Source organism: Lissotriton helveticus, chromosome 2_1, assembly GCF_964261635.1.
Source record: "Lissotriton helveticus chromosome 2_1, aLisHel1.1, whole genome shotgun sequence".
NCBI classification, from domain to species: Eukaryota; Metazoa; Chordata; class Amphibia; order Caudata; family Salamandridae; genus Lissotriton; species Lissotriton helveticus.
In genome coordinates this window covers 943,034,287-943,053,700 of record NC_136059.1, presented here as the reverse complement: position 1 = coordinate 943,053,700, position 19,414 = coordinate 943,034,287, and the positions used below count along the sequence as shown (strand labels likewise).

General features: G+C 39.5%; 1 protein-coding gene across 1 annotated transcript in view; it reads left to right on the top strand.

Moving 5' to 3' along the window:
* The window catches only part of ERCC6L2 (ERCC excision repair 6 like 2), a 1,215,137-nt gene that overhangs the window by 479,937 nt on the left and 715,786 nt on the right, over positions 1–19,414 (top strand). The gene's annotated exons all lie outside the window — the stretch shown is intronic.

Genomic DNA, 19,414 nt, shown 5'->3' with positions numbered 1-19,414 from the left:
ACATATTTACATAGTATTCATCAAATGAAATGTTGGCAGACTCATCACCAATCTCTACCATTTTGACTGAACCTGAGGATCTTTTCTGGCAAACTTTTTGAAAGTGGCCAATCACTCCACAAAAGGAACATTTAACCTTTCTTGCAGGACACGTCTTGTCGTTTTCCAAATAGGTGAAGCTACCACATCTGTAACAACATCTTGTGTTGCTTACGTGTAATACCCTGCCTGAAACTGGTTTACTTCCAATAGATTTCTTGCTCTGCTTAAACACCGTACTAGCTCTGTAAACCTGGAAATATCGCTTTCTTCTTTCTTTTCTCTGTTTTCAGATAGGACTGCTTTGGGACACCTCCCAGTGAGTTCTGACCATCTAGCTGCATTCATAATGGTCTGCAAGGGACATTCCCCTTTAACCCAAAGACTCTCCTGAATGTTGCTATTTGAACCCTGCATTACATTTTAGTCCCTGATAAATTTGTCAAGTGCTCCGGGAACACGTCCACACGCACCAGTCATCAGCTGTCAGTGTCAACATTTCAGAACGGACAGCTGATGACGAGAAGAGGGGAAAAGGGGACGGCGTCCCGGAGAGGACAAAGGTGCAATAAACACAACAGAACACAACAGCACAGTTCCTTTATAATCTGCAACAAAACTCCAGAAGACACACTGTCGCCAAATATGAAACATCAGGTACACACAGGAATACAATGTAGATATCCAGAAGTAGTAGTTTATTGAAGTAACAGGAGCAGCAATAGTACAGATGGTTATAAACATTTAATCATCAACAAAGTACATTCCAATACAGAACACTAAACGTTCAAATAAAAACATGGCTTCTTCACACAATACATAGTGTTACATCAACCAATAACTGCATAGCTTATATAAGCAACACCAAATGGAAAGGAACGTTTCTCCGTATTTCAATGTTATCAATCAATTATTGAGTTTCTAAAAAAAAAAGGTCCAGTCCACAGGCCACTTTTCTAATTCCAAAAATAATATTCAAAATGTATTAATGAAAGCACATAATATAATGTCATTGATTCAATTTCTTCAAATCTTTTCAGCCTACGCGTTTCATCCTAAACTGGACTTCATCAGGGCTGAAAAAAAGGAAATAGGTACACCAACAATTTAATGCAATGTAATTCCTCACTATATTGTACATTATATTGATGCATAACGAATACTCAAGAATCCTTTCAAACCCACAATACTACCTAAACCTTTCAATGCCTGCCTATCACCATTCTAATAGCCAAACTCCCAGGACGAGATTTCAATTTTATCAAATTATCCTTGATAACACACTTCATTAATTGATCTTGTGAATTAATAGTATACTCTCTTCCTGTTTGTTGTCATAATTTACCTAATTATTATACAACTGCATATTATGCTTGAGGATGACAGTTAAATACCCAGGTTATTACCTAAGAATAACCTCCATTACCCCATTTTTCCTATTCATATCAGGGACATACCTATTCTATTACTTGATTATTGTGTACTCATGTTAAATCTTGTTGACTACTCTTTCATGAAAATTCATGGATTCTCCAGAAACATTCTATAATTGCCATGAGGACTTCTATATAACTTTCAATTAACCCTTCTTAGCCCTCAGAGACCTTGTTTTGTTCTTTTTGAACCTGTATTCCTTACATAATCTCAACTAAATAATTTTTCTTGCTGTGTTAAGTCTGAAAAAACAACAACTGTATATTATTTAATTTTTACTTAAAGCCTCTTTATGCAACTTCCTACTACTGCCCTTGAATAATCTTTAAACGAGTACCTTATTTTATTCTTGTTGGGCCTTTATTATTTCCATTATCCCAAATCAAACGTGTATCTTGCTAAGCGCTCCAATAGATCAACTCTGTAAAAGTTCACACAACATCTACGGTTACCGCTTTGATTGTAGAAACTTCTCATCCAACTGTTCCTACTTATTAGAAACAACGTACCTTATTTAATTTAAACAATTTCTTATTCAAACCTCATGATCATCAATATTCAATATCCTGTTGTTCTCTCTCTCACATTCACGAATGCTGATTTCTGTAGGAAAATATATTTACACCAATATCATCCTCTAGTGACAATAACCTGCCAATAAGCATTACTAATGCTTTATACTCCAAATCTGGGAGCTACCTCTGCAATTTCCGCTTTGATTTTTGAACTTCTTATCCCACTGTTCCTATTTTTATTTTTTGAAGCAACGTACCTTGTTTCATATAAACAATTTTTTATTCATTCTTCACAATCTGTGGACCGACTCCGTTAATAACCAATCGTATCACTTGCTGCCAACACCCACCTCTGGATAACAACTTCCTCTTTCTACGTAGTTTCACCGGATTAATTTCCTGTAGTATAACAAGGCAATTTTATTGGTTAGTTTGCGTAACCTGCTAGCTGCTAGCCGTGCCCCTCTCCATACTACAACTTCCTCTTTCCAAATAGATTAATTCCAAATCGTTTCCTGTTTGTAACCAAACAATTTTATTGGTTGACTTGCGCAACCTGCCCCAGCGCTCATCTCCATGCTACAACCTCCTTTTTCTACATAATTACGATCCAAATGGATTTCCTGTTTGTCACGCGGTATCCTTGGTTATGTATCTTTTAATGTACCCATGTATTATAAAGGTCTAAATGAATACTCCAGACATTGTATTTTAAATTTGAATCCATCTCACCTCAACACAATCCCAGTATGTACCTCGTAGGATTCAATATGTATCAAAACCTCCATATTGGCAATAGTTTAGATCTGGTTCCTACTTCGTATTCGACTATTCCACATACCTTTAATTAAAGTGTGCCATAGTGCATTAACCTATTACTTTCCTCCTTACAATGCACATATCTTTGAGTACAATGTACCTTAGTGCTTCTTGCCTCCTAATCACCATCCTTCCAATATGTCCTTAAACTATATTCAAGGCCAATCCTCCATATTGACAATCATTTAAACCTGGTTTCTACTCCGTGTTCAATTATTCCACATACCTATAACTAAAGTGGACCATAGTGCATTAACCTACTTTTCACCTCCTTACAATGGACATAATTTTGAGTACAATGTACTTTAGTACTTCTTGCCTTGTGCTCACAATCCTTCCAATACGTCCTTAAACTATATTCAATACCAACTTTAGGTTATAGTCATTTATATTTGCGCACCATCCTCCTCAATCTTTTATTGTAGAATTAAGACTACTATTTCAACAGGCTCAGATTTTCAGATAGGAGCTCAGAAAATGATTAATTTAAGAAATAATGTAATTCATTATCGCTGTTTAGGCCTTGAGTCACCGACCTACATCTGCTGATCCATATGACTTCTTGCTGCCTTAATTGTAATTCCAAATCTCCTCCCCTTACTTTCTGTACCATTCTTTGCACACCATGAAACTTAATCCTCGCTCTATCTTCATGATTTTTCCTAATGTGTTGATATATAGGGGATTTCACATCTTTATTAACTATTGCTCTCCTATGTTCTTGAATCCTACATTTCAAGGTACGCTTAGTGCTCCCTATATAAATCCTGAGACATTCGCACTGAATTACTTAAACTACTCCGCAGCTGTTACAGTTGATAAATTCATTTATATTGTATTTTTTCCTCGTATTATAGCTAAATTCCTTAATACTATTAATACCTAAGTCGCACATATTACCACCTTTTGGTGGAGATGGTAGCCAGTTTCCTCCCTGTAAGCGTGGAAGTTCCAGATAGTTCCTAGTGATTAAACTACCTATGGTAGGACATTTCCTGTAGGTGATCTTAGGCTTATCTGAAATTACATCTAGTAGTCATGGTACACCTTTTAACAAATTCCAATTTTTGTTCAAAATCTTATATATTTGATTTTGATACATACTATATGTTGAAATAAAGGCTACCCTTTCCCTCGCTTTCTTTCTTTCTTTCTGCACTAAGGTTGACTCTTTCTTGACCAAATGCACCCTTCTTTTTGCTTTCTCCAAACAATCTCATGAATATCCTCTTCCTGATAGTCTGTGCTGTAATTCTTCTAGTCCTGTGTCAAAATCTTTCTCCAAACTGCAATTATGCCTGATCCGTATCATCTCTCCATATGGGATATCTTATATAACTGAAGGTGGGTGTGTACTGTCTGCACTTAAAATGGAATTCGTAGCTGATTTTTTTACAGAATATCTTACTTTGCACTCTATTCTCAACTATGAACAGTTCCACATTCAAAAATTCAGTCTCTTCTTTATGGTGACACATAGTGAAAGTCACATTAAAATCGTTGTTATTCAGAAATTCAAAATACTCTGTTAACTCCAAATCTGTCCCTCTACATATAACCAAAACATCATCAATAAAACGTCCCCAAAACAAAATTGAGTCCATCCACTTTGCGGCCCCCCTGCCCCAGGCATGCTCCCTCTTAAAACAAACAATGAACAGTTTGGCATAAGAAGGAGCAAACATGGAACCCATTGCCGTACCTCTCATTTGGTGATACCATTCCCCTTCAAATAGGAAGAAGTTATTCTTTAGTATCAAAGTACTCATTTCTGCAATCTTATTTGAATGATCCAAAAGGCTTGCACTCCTGTTTTCTAAAAAATGATTCAACGCTTGCTCACCTTTCACATTCTCTATGCAGGTATGTAACCCTACAACGTCAAGAGTCACAACACTCATACCATCCTCCCAGACCACATCATGTAACCTAATAAGCATATCCATGGTGTCCCTTTTATGAGAGGGTACATTATGAACCAGTGGTTTTAAAAACAAATTCACAAATTCTGAGGGATGCGTCGTTAAACTTTCCTTACTGGAGACAATCGTTCTCCCTGGTGGGTTCTTCAAAGACTTGTGTATTTTGGGCAAAATATATATATAAATGGAAAGGTGGGATTAGTTTAAGTATTTATATCCCTGCTCATCCAATAAGCCTTTCTCCTTCCATGTAAATAACCTTTCAGTTGTATTTCCACCGGCTTCCTTGGTGGGATTATAACTCAATCTTTCGTAACACCCAGTGTCATCAAGTTGTCTCCTCACCTCATTGCTATAATCCTCCCTGTTCATAAGCACAATATTTCCCTTTGTCGGCTTCGTGTATTACTACACTCTCAACATTCTTAAGGCTAGAAATTGCTAATCTTCTTCTTTGGACAGGTTCTCATTATATCCATAATTTCTCCTCCTCAATCTGCCCTGGTTCTCTATTCTATGTAGATCTTTCATGTATAAATAAATCAATTGCCGCATACTGGGGACCCTGCGGTGTAAACTTGGATACTGGTCTAAGGGCACTTGTGCAATCATAATTTAATGGAATTTCTTAGCAGCGATGACATGTCTTCCACCCCATACCTCTTATTCTCTGTTATTGAAACAAGCATTTGTACATCCCTTAAATGTGCTATAGATAATTCAGAGCCTCTACTTCTGGTATTAAAGACCACAGTTTATTAATAGTTGAGAAGAAACCTTTTAATTTCAATTTTCTTGCAAACTTATATAAATCAATTTCCATATCTGTAAAGTTACAATAATTATTAGGGCAAAATGATAAGCCTCTTTATAGCACTGATGGTTCATGCATGTTCCAAACTCGACCAGAAAAATTGATAACTTTTAAATCCTGATCTTGTACACTTAATTCCTTCTCACCTATCCCCTCTCTTACTTCCTGAATTTGTCCTGGCTGCGGGTTCCTATCCTTGTACTGCCTGTGCTTCCGCTTGCTCCGCCTTGTTCTAGAACCACTTTTTTCTTTCCACTTCTTATCCTCTGGATTTCCTCGGAAATAGAGGAGCTTTTAGCTAGTCTGAGTTCTATTGCACTAACAGCCCCCAATTCCTCACTGGACGAAATGTCCGAGCTGCTATAGTTTACTGAACTCAAATCACCTTGTACCTCCGCTGCCCCTGTCATCTTAGGTTTCTGTACATCATCAAAGCCTCTACCAAAGGTAAACACTCTTCCTTGGTTGTAGTCTCGCTCATCCCTCCTAATCTTACTTAATTTTTTCTCTTTTATTTGTAACTGGTGTTTGTTGATGATTTCCTTCAATATAGCATACTTTTGTCTGTTAATTCTGTTAGATTCATGTCCCTAATCTCCTTCTCTAGCTCAGCTATCTGATTCTTCAGTTTATCTACCTTTCTATCAGAATTTTTTATTAATATGCACATCATAGAAAAAGATGACAAATGCAAGTTTTCCTCCCATTCCTTACGCTAGTCCTCATCCAAATCGTCGAATGTAGGAAGGACGAGTATTCTTAATCCCCTCTGCACTCTTTTCTGTTCCTCGTAATTTTTCAAGGTGATGCCGTCCCACCATTTTGAAAGCTCGTGTTTTTTCAATTTCTCAAGTTTAACATTTTTTGATTTAAGCTGCTGTTAGAAGGGTCTTTTCTTCTTTCTGTAGTTGTCCTTTTGCTTTGTGCAAATAATTCAGCTGCCAATTGTTCCCGATTATCCTCCATCCTGGGATTTCTTCTGATAACTTGTTCTAATACTTAATCCTTGTTTACATCACCACAACTGTGCAGCACTACCCATTGTTAACAATAATTCACTAAACACTTGGTGGTGAGTGGTTGACACATGTGCGCACTAGTCACTGTTCTTGGATCTTAATTTTAATATCTATGGCAACGCTCAACTCCCCATGGTCCACCGCTCACAGGCCACTATCCTCAATGAAACCACACCAATTGGAAATGAGCGTTTCTCGGTATTTCAGTGTAATCAATCAATTATTCAATTTCTCAAAAAAAGCCCAGTCCACAGGCCAATTTTTTCAATTCCCAAAAAATATTCCAAATCTTTTAATGAAAGCACATAATATAATGTCTTTGATTCAATTTCCTCAAATGTTTTCAGCCTACGCATTTTGTCCTAAACTGGACTTCATCAGGGATGAAAAAAGGAAATATATACACCAATCAATTCAATGCAATATAATTCCTTACTATATTCTCCAGAATTGAATCTTTCATAGATTCACATGCTTGTATCTTCCCCATCGTCATGGTGGGAGTCTCACGGTAACAGAATGACCATAGCAGTACCGTAGAGAAAAACTACATAGAAAATCCCATAGGGAATGACATAATTTGGTAACCAGACCTCCTTATTGTTTGGTCCAAAACTCAGCCAATCAGCAGAAAGCCCTGACATCACACTCCCCAGCAGAGCTCTCCTACCTCAGATTTCCAACCGCCTTCGTGTGAGAAGGAGTCTCCCTGAGCTTTGCTCAGTCCTGTTCTTGAGTGAACTTTTGACCTTTTCAACTGACAAGTTTCCTTCTGGATTTAAGGTACTGTGCTTCACCTAGTATCTTAATATGGCTGAAAGCTGTAAAAAGAGGCTTTCCAGGCTCTGCAGATCTTGTGGAAAAGCTAGGCTTTATTCTGAAGATCCACATAAAGACTGCTTATATTGCCTTCATCCCAAGCATGTGGCTAAGGACTGCAAACACTGCAGAACCTTTTCAGCCAAAACTTTGAGGGATAGAGAGGCACGTCTTCTGTTGTGGCTTCAGAAGAAGAAGGCCACCTCAGATTCAGAGGAAGAATCCACGAGCCAGTCTTCTAAAAAGAGGAAGTCTTCCACTTCAGAAGAACTAGTGGATCCTAAAAAACAAAAGACCAAGGGGAAAGAGACTTCGTCATCTTCTCTCCCTCAGACTCCTCTGGAGAAATCCTCAGTTTCAAGAGGAGTGTCTTCTGCTCCATCGACAAAGACTGTGGTGTCGCCAGGGATAGTTTCTGTGAAAACGTCATCGACACCTTCGACAACATCGATGACAACGATCTCGACGACGACTGCGGCGTTGACGGCAGTGATCAAGACTACACCGTTGACGACGGCTCCATCGACGGGAAGTGCAGAATCCTTGTCGACGATCCCAGCGACGATGACCTTGTCGACGACTACTCCATCGACGGCAGTTCCGTCGGCGACTTCGTCGACAACCTATCGATTCTCGCCGACGGGAGCTTCGTCACCGAAGTCGAAGACTATGATCTCTATCAGATCTTTCCAATCGTCGACAGGCTCGTCGACGGTTCAGAAATCCTCTGAGTTTACGGCGTTGACAAGAATGTCTCCGCTTCCCCCATCAAATTTAATAGAACTGCAGGAGTCGGATGACGAGGAACCTTTAGGAGTGGCTTACAGTCCCTCTCAACCTCAGATTAAAAGTCAGGAGACTGATGAGGAGGAAGGCCAGGAGGTTCAAGAAGTTTATTCTTTTTAAAAACGTCCTGAGGCAAAATGTAAGAGATATGAGTCATTTCAAGAATCATATGACTATGAAGAGGAAGAGGAACCACATAATGAGGAGAGGGAAGAATCCATCTCAATGCCTGTCTCTCTGGTGACTGATTTACGCCACATGATTAACGACTACTATTGTCGTTTTACCAAAGCTAAGGCTCCTGCTGCAAATGTTCCAGTCACACCTGCCCAGGTGCCAGTAGTTCAGCCTATTCCTACGGTACAAAAATTGCGATCTCCTCCAGTCGTCACAATACGAGATGACTTTACAGGGAGTGATGGAGAATCCAGCGAGAGGAAGGTGAACTTCTTCTTGATGCTGCAGTGGGTGTTGAATGGGATGAATACATTTTACCCACAACTCCTTCGCCGTCTCCTTCACCAGCGAACTCTCCTCCACAGGACATTGGAGGATTTCATGATATTATGGAGAAAGCAGCTAAAAGGTTTGAGTCCAGCTGCCAGTACAGGAAACAAAATGTTTCCTGTATGATTTCAAAGAGGATTCAAGGAAGTCGATAAGATCAATCCCAATCATCCAACATATCTGGGATGAAGGTTTGAAGATCTTGAAAACACCAGCATCTGTGGCGGCTTCGGTGCCTAGGATAGAGAAGAAATACCGGGCGCCAGAATCTTCGCCTGCGTGTTTGATTGGGCATCCTCACCCAAAATCGGTGGTAATGCAGGCAGCACGGAGACAATGTAAAAATCCTGTCTCGACATCTCTAGCTCCCCTGACAAGGAAGGAAGACGAATGGATGGAGCAGGGAAGCATTTTGCAATAATGGCAGCATCTTCCATCTAAGCTGCAAATTCTATGGCTCTCATCAGTCGTTTTAACAGACAGATGTGGTCCAATATTGCGCCATTGTTGGCTCACCTTCCGGAGGATAAAAAAGAGGAAGCAGCAGCTATTTTACAGGATGGGGCTAGGGCGGCCTCCGAATCCATTGACATTGCTATGGACATCTCTTCAGTAGCGTTTCGTCAAATGGCGTGTGCAGTGGCTGTCAGTAGACAAGGTTGGCTAAAGGCCACTTCTTTTAGACCGGAGGTACAGGCAAAAATCGTTGACATGCCTTTCGACGGAGAGAATCTCTTCCGTAAACATGTCGATGATGCTCTCAAAGGAATCATGTGGATACAGACACAGTGCGGGCGCTGGGGTATCTTCAGCAGGGCAGATTCCAGTCCTTTTGGAACAGAGGATCTAGAGGCCAATTTAGCCAAAGATCATCATACCAGTCCAACAGGTACAGCCATACAATCAGCAAGGTTACCGTCAATATTCCAGTAACCAGCAATACGTTCCTCAAATCCCTCTTTCCATCCGCTATCCAGAGGAAAGAATGCCGCGAGGGGAAAGGCACAGCATTCTAATAGACGACAGTGACTTCATCAAGGCGCCCTACACTTGGTCAGATCCAAGCAATGACCATTATCTCTCTCTTTTTTCGAAACAATGGCTGTCGATAACAACAGGCAGATGGGTACTGGATATAATTCACCAAGGCCATACTCTGGAATTTGTGCAGAGGCCCCCAAATCAACCTCCTGTCTTCAGACAGCAGCAACATCTATCAGCTCTCAAAGCAAAAGTATTGTCTCTGATAGAAAAAGGGACTATAGAGGAAGTTCAGTTTCCTCAGCAAGGAAATGGTTTCTACTCACATTTCTTTCTGATAAAGAAAAAACAAACATCAAAATGGAGGCAGGTAATGGACCTGAGGGATCTGATTCACTTCATCAAGAAAATTCCGTTCCGCATGCTCTCACTTCAGGAGATTCTCTTACTTCTATGCAAAAAAGATTTCATGGCATCCCTGAATCTCTTGGATGCTTATTTCCACATTCCGATTCATGTAAAGCACAGTAAGTATCAGCGTTTTGTTTTTGAAGGGCGCCACTACCAATTCAAAGTGCTGCCTTTTGGACTAATATCGGCTCCAAGGGTCTTTACAAAGTGCCTGGCCCCAGTGGCAGCTCACCTGAGATTGGAAGGGCACCAAATCTTCCCATATCTGGACGATTGGCTTATAAAAGGATCATCTTACAAGTCCAGATCTCTCTAAAATACTGCAAGGATCTATTTCATTGCCTGGGCCTTCGGCCTGGGCCTTCGAGTCAACCTGGAAAAGTCGTCCCTAGTGCCTTCGCAATCCCTTTAATTTCTAGGGGCCATGCTTCACACAAAGGAAGCGAAAGCCTATCCGTCAAAGGAGCAAATTCAAAAAAATTTAAACCTGGCATCAACCCTATAGTCAAAAAAGTACACTTCAGTAAGAATTTACAAGTTCTTGTTGGGTATGATGTCTTCTTGTGTCCCATTGATATCAAATTGCCGTCTGCATATGAGACCTTTGCAGGAACTCCTCGACAAGCAGTGGATACAATCCCAGGGGTCCTTCGAAGATCGGATGTCCATATCCTCTCAAATCCGACAAGCTCTCTCATGGTGGAAGATCAGAAAACATTTACCACAAGGTCCACTATTCGAGCCCCAACGTCACAGTTCCATAATGATGTCAGATGCTTCGCTTCAAGGTTGGAGGGCGCATCTCCAGGACCTCGAAATCCAAGGTCATTGGTCCAAACAAGAAGCTCAACTACATATCAACATGCTGGAACTGAAAGCAGTTTTCCTGGGTTTAAAAGCCTTTCTCCCCAGGATACATGATTCTACAGTTATGATAAGAACAGACAGTACAACAACAATGTACTACCTCTTGAAACAAGGAAGTACAAGATCGAAGCTTCTGTCGGCACAGGCGCAAACAGTTTGGAAATGGCTACTGCTTCACAACATCTCCATCCAGGTACAACACATTCCAGGGATGAACAACACAAGGGCAGGTATTCTGGCCAGATCAGCCAGTGTGTCTCACAAGTGGGAGCTAGCTCAAAATCAACTCCTAAGAGTGCTTCATTGGTGGGGCACGCCAACGTTAGATTTGTTCGCAGACCAGAACAACTCAAAATGCAAACATTTCGCCAGCAGGTTCCCGCAGGCGGCATCATGGGGCAATGCTCTACATATATGTTGGACAGGAATGTTCGCTTATGCATTTCCTCCATTCCCTCTGATATCCAGAGTACTTCGGAAAATGAGATCAAAGCCGGGACATACTTTCTCAATCTTGGGCAATTTCAACAAACTGAACATATACAGCAAAATGGAAGAGATTTTGCGAGTGGTGTGCATCTCAGACTTTACACCCCTTCACGGCCTCTCCGGAACAAATTCTGCCATATCTTCTTCATTTATCTAAGGCAGGCCTTTCTCATGCATCCTTGAAAGTACACTTGGCAGCAATTTCAAGATACAGAAGAGTTCCAAATCAACCATCACTCTGGTCACAAAGAGTAGTTAAAGAATTTCTCAAAGGACTTTTTAGAGTGTTTCCTCCGATTCAACATCCTCTAGTCCCTTGGCACCTTAATACAGTTCTATCACAACTAATGAAGCCTCCATTTGAACCGGTGCACAAAGCAGATTTGCAGTTCATTTCATGGAAGACAGCTTTGCTGTTGGCCCTCACATCTGCAAGGAGGATTAGCGAGATTCAAGCTTTCTCAATTGCAGAACCATTCCTTCAGTTTCGACAAGACAAAGTGATTTTGAGGACAAACCCAAAATTCATCCCTATGGTTCCCACAATCTTCCAGCTAAATTAAGCTGTAGTATTACCTACATTTTTCGGAAATCCTTCGACAGAAGCGGAGAGAGCCCTACACTCTCTAGACAATAAAAGATGTTTAAAGTTCTACATCGACAGAACAAAATTGTTTAGGGAAACAAAGCAGTAGTTTGTAGCCTTTTCTGGACCGAGGAAAGGTCTAGTTTTATCCAGATCAAGTATCTCGAGATGGATTGTATCGGCCATTCTCAAGTGTCACGAGAAGGCTGGGAAACACCCGTGTTCCAAAGTGCAAGCTCATTCCACCAGGAAGATGGTGACATCAACAGACTTGTTTGCAGGAGTGTCGCTTCCAGACATTTGCAGAGCAGCGACTTGGAAGAGCGTACACACTTTTACTGGACACTATTGTCTAGATACTGCGTGGAAGGAGGACACAGCAGTGGGACAAGCAGTTCTTCGACGTTTATTTCAATAAGTTCAATAAGGTACTTTTTGTTTCATACTATATATGCTTCTTTGTCAAAGTATATATATGTGAAAAAATATATATATATATATATATATATATATATATATATATATATATATATATATATAGTTATAGGAGTTTATGGATAGAAGTTTGGATAATGCACTATATTAGTCCTGTTCTAGGTATGCTGCATTTCATCTTCATAGTTACCAAAGACTGTTTATTAATACTGGATGATCTGCAATAGATTATACTTCGCACGGTTTAGGAGCAGAGCCCAGAGATCTTAGGGTTCTATCCTGGAAACGCTATGAGATATATGCACTACTTGCTACTCTGATACAAGCATGTGAATCTATGAAAGATTCAATACTGGAGAAAAAAACTAGTTACTTACCTGTACACCATGGTTCTCCAGTATTATCTTTCATAGATTCACATGCGCCCGCCCACCTCCCCGTTTCTCAGGTAGAACATTTTACCTCCGGATATATCCATGTCTCTCACTTGGGGCTGGAAATCTGAGGTAGGAGAGCTCTGCTGGGGAGTTTCATGTCAGGACATTCTGCTGATTGGCTGAGTTTTGGACCAAACAATAAGAAGGTCTGGTTACCAAATTATGTAATTCCCTATGGGATTTTCTATGTTGTTTTTCTCTATGGTACTGCTATGGTCATTCTGTTACCGTGAGACTCCCACCATGACGACGGGGAAGATACAAGCATGTGAATCTATGAAAAATAATACTGGAGAACCATAGTGTACAGGTAAGTAACTAGTTTTTTATACATTATATTGATGCATAAGGAATACTGCAGAGTCCATTCAGACCCACAATACTAATTAAACTTTTCAATGCCTGCCTATCTCCATTCTAATAGCCAAACTCCCAGGACAAGATTTCAATTTTATCAAATTATCATTGATAACACACTTCATAAATTGATCGTGTGAATTATTACTATACTCTCTTCCTGTTTGTTGTCATAATTCACCTAATTCTAATACAACTGCATATTATGCTTGATGATGACATTTAAATGCCCAGGTTATTACCTAAGAATAACCTAATTTGCCCCATTTTTTCCATAGATATCAGGGACATACATATTCTATTACTTGATTATTGTGTCCTCATGTTAACTCTTGTTGACTACTCTTTCATGAAAATTCATGGACTCTCCAGAAACATTCTATAATTGCCATGAGGCATTTGTAGTGTAGAGTCCACACAGTAGAATAAGGATTAAAAGGATTTATTGTAGGAAAAGCACAGGAGCAAGGTAGGGTACAACCTACACAGGACTTCTTCCCCAGTAACTGTCAGCACAGAGACTGGAGAAGAATCCTGTGACAACAAAGAATGTTACAGGAGTACAATTCTATGGAAAACATTAAAGGGCCAACACGACACATCTTCTTCCTTATAAAACAAAAATTAATTCAATCACAAATAAAATCTTGTAACCAATTAGGTTTAGAACAGACTCGTTTTTTCCCAATGACGGTATTCTCAGAACAATTGGAATTCCTAACAATAGTGTTGTTGGAGTTTTGATTTGAAGAACAACCTTCACCTGCAATGTGAGTATCACTTGCATTGTCCATACAACCAGGAATGTCACCATCAGGAACAGATATGTTTTCAATTCCCGAATTAGACTCATTGTTAATGCCATCAGAAATAACAACATTAGAGGTACTAACAGGAGTAGAAACATTTTCAGAAAAAAGAAAACCACCATGATCCCCATTTTGAATAAATTGAGAATCAGGAGTAACATTAGAAAATGTCCCTGAATTACAGGAATTAGTACATAGATCTTTCTTTCCTTTGTAAATAGCAATTCTCTTTAAATTCCATACTTTCCCATCACTAAGAAGAACAGCATTTCGCAAGACTTTCTTTACCATCAAAGGTGTAGAAAATTGAGATTCACCTTTGCGAACCTTCCATGGTAATTTCACTTTCACTAACATGCCAGCTTCAACATTTATAGAACCAGAAGCATATTTATTGTCAAAACTCTTCTTATATTGGAGATGTTTCTCAATTATATTGTCATTGATTTCACTCATCCGGATGTCAACACAATCTTTCTTATGTAACCAGTCAGGATTGTATTTAGTCCTAGCAACACGACCCCTCATGATCTCGAAAGGTGACATTTTCAAAGCGTCATGGATGTTGGTTCTGTAGGACCAAACAGCTTTGTGTACACAAACCTCCCAATCTTCTTTTTTTAACTTGGCAATTTGGATAGCATTTTTTAGGACTTTGTTAAACCTTTCACATAAACCATTACCACTAGGATTATATAGTGAAGTTCTGTGAGTGATGCCTGTTCTATCAAAATAAGATTTAGCCAATTTAGATAAAAATTGAACACCATTATCACTTATGATTTGGGTGGGTAAGCCTTCCTCCATAAAAACCTTATCAATAAATTCTAAGACAGTGGTTGAGTCGACTTTGTCTACTACGGTAATGCAAGGCCATCTAGAGAAAATATCAATGACAGAAATGATAAATCTGTGATTGTCTCCAACAGGTCCCATAATATCCATAGCAACAGTATGCCAAGGACCATCAGGAACTATAGGTGCACACATCTCAGGTTTTAAGGTATTAAGAACTTTATCTGAATTTGAACAAACTAAACAATCACGTACCATTCTCTCCGTCATGACATCAATACCAGGCCACCAGTACCACAGCTTAATATTCTGCTTAGTTTTAACAATTCCACAGTGATCTTTGTGACATAAACTTAAAATAGAGTCTCTCAAAGATAAAGGAGGAATAGCTTTGTCACCCCGAAAAATAGTATTGTCTAAGACAGTAAATTCATTCCTAACTTCCCAAAAAGGTTTAAGGTCGGAAGCCAATTTACTTTTCTCTGGCCAACCTTCACGAATAGAGGAAACAACTAAGGTTAGCAGTTTGTCTTTCATATATTCTTCCATCCAAACTTTTTTTTCAATACAAAAAGGATTTTCATCATGAATAAGGGCCACTTAAAAGGAATCCCACTCATTTACCGTACACTCTTGTAATTCAGAGGGCATGCGTGACAAGAAATCCGCAATAACATTACTCTTTCCTGGAAAATATTCGATTTTAACAATAAAGTCTTGTAAACGCATAGTCATCCTAGCAATTCTAGCAGTGGCATTGTAAAGACCTTCAGTTGAAAGTTATTTGGTAAGAGGTTTGTGATCAGTTCTAACTACACACCTTTTTCCCCATATAAAACTCCGAAAATGCTCTAATGACCAAACAACAGCTAGAGTTTCCTTCTCAATAACTGAGAATTTACTTTCAGGAACGGAAAGGGCTCTAGACGCAAAAGCAACAATGTGTTCTTTACCAGAATTGTCGATTTGCGAAAGAACGCCTCCCAGACCTTTATTGCTGGCGTCCACAGTAATAACAGAATTAAGGTCCACATCGAAAGGAGATAAAACCGGAGCATTAATGATGTCGGATTTAATCCTATTAAATTCATTCTCGCAAAGAGGAGACCACTCAAATTTGACTTTACTTTTCAAAAGTTGTCTAATGTTAAACACTTTACTGGAGAACCCTTTAACAAATTTAGAATAAAATTCAACCATACCCAGGAATGATCGAACATCATCCTTACTAGTTGGAGAAGGTGCTTCTTTAATAGCATCAACTAGCTTGGGTTTAGTCAATACCCCATCAGAACATAAAACATGACCCAAGTAAGTTACAGATTTCACCCCAAAATGACATTTTGAAAATTCAATAGTTAAACCTTTCTCTTCAAGAATGGTAAGAACCTCTTCAAGAATAGAATTGTGTTCAACTTCATCTTTTCCATAAATTAATATGTCGTCCTGAAAAAAATCTAATTTTGGGGTGCTTGCCAAAAAGTTGGTGCATAATACGTTGGAAAATGGCAGCAGCAGAGGCTAAACCAAAAGGCATCCTCTTGAATTGAAAACAACCCATGGGTGTAATAAATGCTGTGAGGTGTTTACTGTCATCGTCTAAGGAAATCTGATGGTAAGCAGCAGAGAGGTCTAAGGTCGAGAAAAAGGAGGCATCTTTAACTGAAGACAGCATTTCAGAAATTTTAGGCAATGGAAATTTATCGACTACTATGTTCTCGTTCAAATGGCGAAGATCTACACATAGCCGAATTTCGCCATTAGAACGTCTGGCGATCACTACAGGAGAAATCCATTCAGAAGACTCTATTGCCTCAATTATGTTTTCTCTAACTAATTTCTCTAGTTCCTTTTCAACATTATTTCTCACTAAAATAGGGATGTTTCTAGCTTTAAAAACTTTAGGTTTCGCATCACTCTTCAAGACAATGCGATGAGAAAATCCTTGAAAATTTCCAATCTTGCCACTGAAGACAGTGGGAAATTTTTTTAACATGGAAACACCAATTTTTTCACCATCATTAATTACTAAAACTGGTTCAGGGCTATTTGGATTGAGAATAATGTCTAAATCCCATTGATCTTTCCATCCCAGGACAGAAGGACCCCGTTTGGACACATAGAGCTTCCCTAAAGAATCTCTATCTTTAAATCTAAATTTTAAAGGTTTGAAACCAATAATCTCAATCTTTTTCCCCAAAAATCCTTCAGGAGAAATGTCAGAAGGGTAAAACTCATTCCCTAAATGTTGTGCAAATTCCGAATTCCATACTTTTTCATTAACTATGGTATAGGGAGAGCCGGAATCAGCATAGATATTAATTGGAACACCACCAATTAACATGTTACAAATAGGTTTCTTAAGAACATTCCTCTTAAAGGAGTCATTAATATTGAAAATATAAACTTTCTCAAGTGGTTTCTGAATACACTCATCTTCCATAGAACAATGAGTGACTTTCTTAATGCATTCATCCTCGACAGAACAATGTAGAACTTTTCTAACAATATCCTCGTCTTCACTAGAAGAGGAATTGCAAATCACCTTTACTTTTTTATTCTTAGACCTATGACAGGCTCTAGAATAATGTCCAATTAGACCACAATTGGAACATTTTTCTTTAATAGCCGGACACAATTTAAAGTTAGCCAAGTGTGAACTACTACCACATCTGAAGCATTTGAGCTTCTCAGAACTTTTGACCTCACTAGGTTTCGTTTTAACTTGGTATTTCTGTTTATAATTAGATTTGCTCTGAACTTTAGAAATAGTATGTTCAGAAACAACATTAGAATCAGTAGATTTATCATTAACTTTGATAGCTTTAGCACTACGGCCAGAAAGTTCAGCCTTTCTAACGATAGTTAAAACATCCTTAAGGTCTGAATCGCCATTAATCCAAAGTCTATCTTGGATTGATGGATCAGAAGCGTGCATCACAACTTGATCCCTTATAAACTGCTCTTGAAGGTGATCAAACTTACAGTCATCCGCTATCTTCTTCAGCTCAGAAACATAAACATCTATAGTTTCACCAGGCTGCTGTTTCCTGCGGAAAAGCTTATATCTGGTTATACCAATACACACTTTAGGGGAAAAATGACTATCAAAATCCTTCAATACATCATCAAAAACATTGGATTCCCCACCACCAGTACATTTTGACATTTCCTCATAGACTTTTAAACCACCAGCGCCAAGAGAATGTAAGAATAATTTCTTTTTCCTTTCAGGTTTCATTTTCCTTTCTTCGTCGATGGTATCAATAACATTTAAAAAATAAGCCTTCCATTGGAGCCAAACGCCATAGCAAGCGGTGCCGCGATTCCGGAATCTTGTTCTGGTGCTGAGATCATACCGATCTATAAGAAGGGGGATCGCTCAGTGCCGGCAAATTATAGACCCATCAGTCTTATTGATGCTGTACAAAAGATTGTAGCCAGACTAGTACTCGGACAGATACAGGGATGGATGACCGAAACCAAGATCTTAACTCCCTTATAGGCAGGGTTTCGGTCACATACCGGTACTCTTGATCAGGCCTTAGATTTGTGTTAATATATTGGAAGGAGGTGGTTTTAGGTGGGGGTTTGATTTTTGCGGCATTTGTGGATTTAAAATCCGCATTTGACCTTGTTCCTCGGCTGAAATTGTGGAAGGCACTATTGAAAATGGGTAAGCCTCAAAGCCTGGTTGCTATTCTGGTCAAACTTCACAAACACACCTATGCGCAGGTAAGCTGGGGCATTCCAGGTGAGACTACTGATAGGTTTGAGGTCTCTAAAGGAGTTCGACAAGGGTGTGTGCTGGCCCCCACCTTGTTTTCTTTATTTATAAATGGGGTGGTCCAGTACTTCGCAACACACCCAACTGATGCGCCAATGTTAGCTGGCATGAAAGTACCACTGCTCATGTTCGCGGACGACACCTTACTTATATCCAAAACGAGACAGGGGCTGCAGATGGCACTGTCTCGTTTTGAGGTGTTTTGCCGCAAACATGAGCTAGTGGTCAATGTAGCGAAGACAACGTTTATGGTGCTCCACAGGACTAAGCCAGTTAAAGCAAGTGTTTATATGGATGGTGCTTTACTGGAGAAAACAGACGTCTTTACCTACTTAGGTGTCAACTTTAATGACAAACTAAGTTGGAAGCCCCAAGTCGATATACTAGTGTTAAAGCACGCCCAGTTGTCCGGTGCCCTGATTAAGGAGCATAGGTTGTCTCAAACCAAACCCATTGCCCCCATTTTAAAGATATACAAATCTAAAATCAGCCCAGCTATTCTTTACGGTGCAGAAATTTGGGGGGTTTGTCATTTATCCCAACTCTCTCTTGCCCAAAACAAGTTCATGAGAAGTATAGTAGGCCTACCGCAATCGTCCCCCCCTTTACCATTGCTGCTTGACCTGGGCTGCTACGCTCTTGAAGACGTAGCACGTTACAGACCTTTGGCATTTTGGAAGCGCCTCTGGATCACTCCGGAACTCTCCTTGTATGCCAAGGCCCTACTGGAAGTGAGGGGGTTAAGCTGATCACATCAGATCCCATGGTTGACTGCAATTAGGTCCT